The sequence below is a fragment of the Symphalangus syndactylus genome, chromosome 6 (assembly GCF_028878055.3).
Source record: "Symphalangus syndactylus isolate Jambi chromosome 6, NHGRI_mSymSyn1-v2.1_pri, whole genome shotgun sequence".
NCBI lineage: Eukaryota > Metazoa > Chordata > Mammalia > Primates > Hylobatidae > Symphalangus > Symphalangus syndactylus.
In genome coordinates, this window is record NC_072428.2 from 70789413 (window position 1) to 70798534 (window position 9122).

The 9122-nt window shown below is 38.3% G+C and overlaps 1 pseudogene; it reads right to left on the bottom strand.

Moving 5' to 3' along the window:
- Nucleotides 1-346: 346 nt before the first annotated feature.
- Nucleotides 347-7506, bottom strand: LOC129485308 (tripartite motif-containing protein 43-like; annotated as a pseudogene).
- Nucleotides 7507-9122: the final 1616 nt, after the last annotated feature.

Below are 9122 nucleotides of genomic sequence, written 5' to 3' on the forward strand. Positions count from 1 at the left end.
TAAATAAATTCAAAAAACACATATCAGAAACTTTTGATATGTTTGTTGTGTGCCATATTGCCAGTAATTAGATTAAATGCTAGAAAATACACCATGAAATATGATATTTGATATACAGTTGGACCTCCCTATGAATGGGTTCGGCACCCGTGGATTCAACTCATCATGGATTAAAAAATTTCAGGAAAAAAATGGAATGATTACCTTTTCACTGAACATGTGCAGACTTTTTTTGCTCGTCATTATTCCCTAAATAATACAGTGTAACAACTACTTACATAGCATTTACATTGCATTAAGTATTTTAAGTAATCTAGAGATAATTAAAGTACATTGGAGGATGTGCTTAGGCTACATGAAAATACTTCCTCATCTTTTGTAAGGACATCTGAGGATTATTAGCATCTAAGGATTTTGGTATCTGTGGGGAGTCCTGGATCCAATTTCCAGTCGATACTTTAGGAAAGTCTTCATACAAAATTAACACAATAAAAATATAGGTATTTCTGATAATAAGGATATTTTACTGTACATGTATTTTAAAAACTTCAAACACCTAAATAAATGTGCAGTTTTCTTAAAATGTAATGAGGCTTCTGAGTATTCTGCATTTTCTGAAGCAAAAAGTGGGTCTTACTTTCTATTCTGGTAATGACATGTTCCCAGGTAACTGTCTGTAGGATGCCATCCATGAAATTACTAAAATCTTACAGGTTTTCAGCCTTTTTATCTGTATCATTGTCACTCTCTTAAGATCTGTGTCCATCAATAGTTTGTTCCTGAGCTAAAGAAAATTGACTGAGCCTATCAATTGGATAAGCAGTCCAATTTATAACTTTATTAAATAATATTTCTCAGTATCCCTGTTGATTTTGGTTACATTCAGTAGCCAAAATCAAAAGGAATACAGGGGTAAATTTGGTAGCCTTTTAAACAGTTGTATCATATGTTTTTATCAATTATTTTGTGCATTTATTCTTTTATTCAAACTGACAATTAATGAATGTTAGTTGTATTTTAAGCATTGTGTACTTTCTTGGAATATACCTGTGTGTAGTACAAACACAATCCTTTTCTTGTAACCTGAGAAGCAGAAAAGATGCCTACTATTACACTGTGAGTTTTACAAAGAAAAGTGTAAGGTTTTCTGAGTCTTTAAAACTAATAGCCTAATCTAGTCCAGGAGCTAAAGAAAGAATTCCCTGAAGAAATGTTGGAACTTACACTTGATGAAATGGGACTTGCAGATGTGGAACAGAGAAAAGAAAATTCCAGTTCAGGGGGAAGAAACCTGTGCTCTTGCATTAACCCATCAGTTTGGATAAACACACTCGGGTATTCATTTACCTGGGCTGGCTTGGAAATCAAGGGAAAGAAAAGATACAGCATAAAAGAAAAGACATGCGCAGTATTCTAAGAGAGAGTAGTTTAATGAAAATCAAAACAAATGTATACCTCCACACTTTTAAAAATGGTACAAAGTTTCATAGAAAAAGATAAAGAATGTCAAGTATTCAGTAGGTTAGCATTCTCAGAAGTTGGTGTTTCTGATACCTTTAGTCATGTTACTGACCTATCTCTGATTCTTTGAGTGCAAATCCAAGAAAGCAAAGCAAAGCAAAGCAAAGCACAGTTGTAAGAGGGTAAGGGAAAGAACCAGAGAGGCTACAGATGAGAAAACTGTTGGCCACATTAACAAAGCTTACTATGCCACATTCATCATCTAGAAACACCCCAATCTGGCCTAGATGTCTTTCTGGATACTGAAATAATGGTGGGGAAGAGGTCTTGAGATGACACCGGTAGCCTTCTTGACACAAAAAAGTAGAAAAATTTTCTTGAAGTTAACCAGCATGTCATTTCTCATTGGGCAAGAATCATTGCAAAATCCAACAGCCCAGTGCCAACACTGCCCAACATGCACCTCTCAGTAATATCTTCCAAGGGTGAATGGCAGGGCTCGCCATCAGGAAAACACTTAGATTTTGTTGTAGTTGGGGCAATGTTGAGATGATCAGAACCAAAGAGTAGCCGTCTCAGAAATTCAAACAACGGGAACGTACCAAGTGGTTATTTTATTATCCCAGGAAATATGCACTGCAGGAATAAGAAAACAGTCACATGAAAACATAGTGTTATAAACTTCTAATGGATGTGAGCTTTACATAGTGTCTACGTATGCCAGGTTATCCCTGGAAATATAGGTCAGGACAGCAGGCACATAAAAGAAGAAATACGTCCTTAGATTTAACCATTGTGCTATTCTTCCTTATCGAGGAGTCCTTACAGACTCCCAGAGCCTAGTCCCAAGAGTTGTCCACATCCAGCTCCCAGTAGTGTTTGCCAGAGGAGAATACCCAGGCTCCCCATGCAGCAAAATAGCCAGATCTGTCAGAATGCAAAGATTCAGGTCTAAACCTCAAACTTCTCACATCCTCAAACAGCCTGATATTGTAATTGGTTACTTCCCAAGTGAAGGAAATTTCCACGGTGGAAAAAAGAGAATGTTCCAGTGAAAAGCAGTTTATAAATTCTTATGTTCAGATAAGAAAGAGATTCTCACTAGAAAACACAGGTCAAGATTAGAAAGAAACTTCTGTCTGGAAAAATGTTGGAATCAAAGAGTGTTAGGATATCTGCACAAGTAAACGCCTAAACTTCAATGATCGCAATTTCTATAAACTCCAAAAGTATAAAGGGGAGGAAGGTCATGTCTATGTCTAGTTAGCGACCATTGATAACAACTGAAAAACTGGAAGCTCTTGCACTGAAGCCAAGTCCATAGCAATAAAATTAACATTCATTGTCTCTTCTCTGTCAGGGCAGAGCAGGAGGCTTGGGACAGGAGATGAGGTGGGAAGCCATCCTTAGACCCAAATAAGAAAGTTATCACTTTGCCGGAAATATTATAATCTGCCACTTAAACTAGTCAATTCATACTTAAAGAGAAAATCTGACTCTGCCTTCTGAAAAGTGCAGCTTCCTTGCAAGAATTATCTGACTTTCATTCCAGATTCAGGCACAGACATCTTTTACCTGCTGGGTTTATCATGATCTATCCTGGAGTTCTATCTAAGGCCTCATCAACCAACAAATCACGTTCCTATCGTTCACAGATTCTCAGTTTTTGCATTGTTATATAAGTTACCCGTGTATGCTTTAGTTGATTAAATTGCACACGATTAAAATTATAAATGCTATGAAACTTCACCTGAAATGTATTTAAAAAAACACTGTCACTCAAATCAGTCATTACCTGCACTGAATTTGAAATTGAAATGTCCTGAATTAATTCAGGTCTGTATACTTCCTGTAATAATTGTATACAGGAAATTGTATCACGGTTGAACCATACATGAATGGTTCTACATCCTAAAGGGCCCTTCTGCATGTTTTACTTTCCTAAGAAATTTGTTATATGGCTGGTTCCACCATCTTTTATTTAGTTTTGTCTGTTTGATGACAATGAAACTATAAATATAAATACCTATTCACAGGCCATTTTCTTCTAGATGAAAGATCATTACACTGAGAAAGCTGCCCATAGAAAACCAGAATTGAAGGCATTGCATGTGGATCCAACCAAGAGGGTGACACTCACCTAGAAAGCGGTTGAACCTATCCGCCAGCCCAGTGATGGGCCCTGTAGTGAGCTCTGGATTCACAGGCTGCGGCATGTGCAGCAGCACGGACTCACTCCTGCAAGGAAGTAGGTTGAGTTGGTTAGGTTTCTGATGTCTGTGTTTAAGAAACAGATTCCAACAGAAAATGCTTCATTCAAACCCACTTCTGATATTGTAATGTACCTCCACAATCCTAGGATGGGTTTCTGGCTCTTAGGGTATCTTTCTAACTCTTCACTCCATTTCTAACCTACTGCCACTGAAAGATAAATGCCTCTCTCCCTATCTGCCACCAAATAGCTGATCTCTAATTATGACTCTGAATCCTAAAAAGAGGCAATCGTATTCTAGCAACTTCTGCATTGAACTCTTCAAAACATAACCCCCTGAGTTACTTGGAAAAGTAAGAAAAGGTTAATGTCTGATAAAAGGCATAGGTAACATTCAACACACAACACAAACACATGAGTACACACACACACCCACACAATCACACTGACACATTGTGGTGTTAGTAAATTATGTTTTCACTTTGTTGGAAACAGCTTGATGTTTTTCATACCATGCCTTGTGCTCCAGCTTGCACTGATGGCCAATAACATACCTTGCCACCATGTCTCCCAAATCCTGTAGAGAGAGACAGAAAAAAAAATGACTTCTTTAGAAAGTTGTTATTCCTGTTGGGTGAGGTGGCTCACACCTGTGATCCTAGCACTTTGGGAGGCCAAGGTGGATGGATCAGCTGAGGTCAGGAGTTCCAGACTAGCTCGGACAACATGGCAAAAACAAATCTCTACTAAAAATACAAAAAAATTAGCTGTGTGCGGTGGTGCGTACCTTTATTCCCAGATACTAGGGAGGCTGAGGTAGGAGAATTGCTTGAACCAGGGAGGCAGAACTTGCAGTGAGCTGAGATTGGGCCACTGGACTTCAGCCTGGATGACAGAAGACTCTGTCTCAAACAAACAAACAAACAAACAAACAAGTTGCTATTCTGAGGATCTGCTCTTGAGGTTTTGAAAACTTTAGAATTACCACATACTATCACTGCAACAGTTTTAAAATGTATTCTCATCTCTAACACTTATTATACCGGTAAGACCTATTGACATAATCTATTTCTGATAGATTCAGGACCCTAAATTAGAGTGAGAGAGAAAGGTGTGAGTAGTGACTGCGCATTGCTGCAGCTGTCTACAATGTGGTCTTTTTCAGGGCTAGTCCCCGAAGGGTAATGTGGCTCAAATCAAGAGCATTTCAAACCTACGACTTCCCAAAAGGAGGAAGAAGGAAATGTTAGTTTTTCCCTAATTTCTTTGTATTATCCTATGGAAACAAAAATAGAATTTTCACATGAATTTTTTTCTTCCAGAGTTTGAATGAAATGTGCTGGAGGAGGAAGCTTGTGGTAGAAAACGTTCTATGGAAATCTAGTTGCACAATTCCATAAGGCTTTCTTTCAGTCCTTACCTGGAGCAGTTCCACATCTGGTTTATGACACATTTCCATTAGTTCCTGATACATTTCTTTCAAGTGTTTACTCTTGATCCATGTTGATCCAGCTTCTCTGCAGTTGCTGAAAAATCTCTTGGTATTCCTCGTTCAGTCTCTCTAAATGTTGCTTTTCTCCTTTATGGAGAACTGGATGCAGCTTCCTATACTTATTCCTGATCATCTGTGCCCAAAAAACCACATCGCTCTGTAGGGACATGGCTTTGTAGGCTAAATGCTTAGGTCTACTTCCACCTCACAGAACACACAAATTCATCCTCCTCATTCCTTCTTTTATTTTCCACCCTTTACAAACAGGATGATGAGTTAAGCAAGACCTTCCTTCAAAATTTATGTAATTCATTAATTCTCGAACACCTGCGAAAAAGCCCTTTAGATTTAAATGTTTAAATATATGTCCTCTTAAATCTGAAATACCATTAGAAAACAACTAAAATTTATGATTGATTGTTAAATTGTCATCAATAATATATATAATCTTTGTTATTCAATTAGTTTGTAGTCTCAAACATTTGTACTTCACAGTGCAAACAATCACTCTAAGTAGAGATGCTGTTAGTGTATTATAATCAGGATCAGAAGCCATCACACGGAAAGGATCTTAGTAAAAAATTTAACCCCCATCTCTCAAACCGACTACTTATTTTCTGTCTCCCATCTTTCTTCCTTCAAAAGCCACAGGCTCTGAATTGCCCTGCCATTCTGAGAACATGAATCTCCATTCCATTGTGTTTCTCCTCTCAATATTGACATATTTATTCTCTCACTCCCCCGGTCATTTGTTGTACCTTCTCCTCAGCTTTTCATCGTGTTACATTTTCTCCTACTTGAGCTGGCATCATCTGGGTCCTTTGATGTCAGATTTCACCAGCACAGGCACATTTCTCAAATTACTGATCCCACCTGCTTTTTTACCCCTGGACAACATCATATTCACCATTAAATGCCTTTATTCCTCAATTATATACTATTTAATCAATATTACATAATTCGTTTATACAGAAATCTCTGCCTGAAATACTTACTAATTTTAAGCATCTACTTGTCCTTCAGAATTTATATCTATTTTTATTTATCTGAAAAGCATTTACAGAAAACCTGCACAATTGTTATATTGAACAGTCTGGTTGTTTTCCAGCCTACGAATAAACACATGACAAAATCTGGTATATGAAAATTTGAACTCAAGTTGCTAATATAAATGCTCTCAGCATGCCTGTCTCAAGCTGGTCGTGAGGACTCCTGGTCTCATACTTACCCTCCAGAGGAAGGCTGTTCTTCTCTCCTCATTTAGATTTCTCTGATTTTCTTGAATCTTTTTCCATAAAATCCTCATTTGCTTTATGAACTTCTCCTGCAAAAGAATTACTAGGTTGAACAACAGAAAATGAAACACCATAAATTCCACACTCTGAGTGGTATACACAAGCAAGGGACATGATACATAAATACATTAGAAAGGGGAAAGAAAAACAAATTTTTCACTGCTCATCCTCAATGGATATTTTTCAGTTTGAGGTTTCGGAAGGCAGAACAGATTAGGGAACTGAAAAGTGAAGATTTCCTGTAACTTGGCATTAGCATCCTGCTTCAGAACCCACTATGCTAGCCCCCAGATTTTGTAGTGTGCTAGTCCCATACTCGTTTGTCCAATAATATTGAATATATTTCCAAAATACGTTTCTTTGCGCTAGTAGTTTTGGTGGCTTTTCAATGCCTTTAGCATTGAACTGTAGAATCAATAATAATGACATTTACTTGTTCACGCTCTGTTTGGGTCCAAGCTCCATGAAGGAAGGTAGAGTTGCATATTTTATTCAAAATTTCATCATTGGTACCTAGAACAGCACCTGGCACTCAGTAAAGAATGGAGTAATCACCATGATGATTCTCATCGTCCTTCTAATCTCTTTAACTCTGCCACCTTCCAGCTTTCAGGTGATCGCAGAACTATCTCTTACCTGGTGTTCCTCAGCTGCCTCTTCAGTGGGATAGTGTTTGTGAGCCCCGTGCTCCTGAGAGGTGGCGCACAGCAAGCAGAGCAGACTCTTGTCCATGTCAGAGAACATCTTCTTTGTTTCCGTGTGGTCCCACATGTTTGTTTCTCCGAGCTCAGGAATTGCCAGAGACTGGCTTTTCTCGCAGTGGTCACTAAGTTCTTCAGAAGAATTTTGGTTTTGAAGTCCTTGTTCAGTGATGGTTCCCTGCATGCAGGGCAGTTGGCAGGACTTCAGGCTTCTTCCCAGGAAAGGCAGAGACAGGGCCTACAGAAGCTGTGCCCACAGCAGACAGTGGCAGGGTCTACCAGGTAGTTCAGGCAGATGACGCAGGTGAGTTCCTTCTGGAAGGCATGTGAGAAGTCTGAGTCCATTTTCCTAAGGAAAGAAAACCACAAGAATTTAATCTTCTACCCTGGAGAGACAAAGGTCCAAGCAAAGTTTGAATCAGGTTGCAATTGAATAATATCCTTTCTTTCTAGAGAAGAATAGGCTTTAATTTGCAACAACAGAGATAGGAAAAATAGAAAACCAAGGCACTAAGAGATATCGACCTCTGTAGGAAAACGTGACTGTTCTCCAATCAACACAGGGCCAGCTTTCCAAACTCTATTTTCTTGCATAGAAGAATGTCGTATTTTTTGAGGGGTTAGTGTCCACAAAATTGCTTGGGCTTCAAAGGTTTCATCAACCTGTAAACTCAAGGGTTGAGTCTTGAATTGTCTGAGAATCAGTAACACTCTTAATTGCCAGTGATTGGTTTAGAGAAGGCAAGCGAACTAAGCTCTTCTACTGTCACTTTTTCATTTAACTGTAACAACCATCCATCGTGACTTTTCCAGAAGGACCCTGCTTGAAAATGTTAGAGCAGAACTCATACTTAGACTCAAATCAGAAAAAGCTAGCCTTTACTCTCCAAGATAAAACAGGCAAATCGAGGTAAAGGCACTTCTCCAAGGCAAAACAAACAATCATTGCTTTTCTAGGCTGCTCTGTTAATTCAGTCAACAGAAACTTTCTGGCGTGTTTACTGTTCCTTTACTGTCTGTTAATTTGGGGATATACTGGTTAATATTATGACATTTTTAAAAGACAGGTAATTAAAATTACAAAAAGATTGATAAACTGTAGGAGAGTACACAAAGGATAGAAATATTTTCTAAGCTCTTTGGAAGCATTATCATTACTCTTTCACGCAGTCAGAAAACGAGTAAGTATTACGCAATAATAATAGGCACTAGACAGTAAGTCAGAATTTTAAATGTATGTTTTGAAAAAAAAAAAAAAAGAGGAAAAATAAACGTAGGCCAGGCAAGGTGGCTCAAGCCTGTAAATCGCAGTATTTTGGGAGGCCAAGTCAGGCAGGGTGTTTTGAGCTCAGGAGTTCTAGACTGGCGACATGGCAAAATGTCTAGGTCGGCCTATCTCTATAAATATATATGTGTGTATAACAGCCGAACATGACGGCCCATACCTGTAGTCCCAGCTACTTTGGGAGATGAGGCTGAAGGATTGCTTGAAGTGAGAAGTAGAGGCAATAGTGAGTCTTATTTCCACCACTGCACTGCAGCCTGGGTGGCCCTGTCTAAAGCAAACAAAGAAACAAAGAAATGAACAACCTAAATCCTGGTTTCTACACTGTATAAATATATGATCCCTCTATTTCTGACATTTCTGCATGATTGCCAGTGAGACTTTTCTGCAGAAATACTCATTTCTTGCTTTCTTTGACAGACTGAAGTTTGTGAAGAGACTTTTACCATTTTTTAGAAAAAAACGTTTGCCCGAATCATCCAATGCACTCTCTACCTATATATAGCCATACATTGTAACACAGGCACATTACCACTAGTACGGTAGAATGTAACACATTTATACACATAAATTACAACACCCATAAGCCATTTATAGAACCCACAGAGATTAAAAAACTACTAGATATTTGGAAACTGTTGCAAAACGCTTACAATCTATACAAATAACTTAGAAA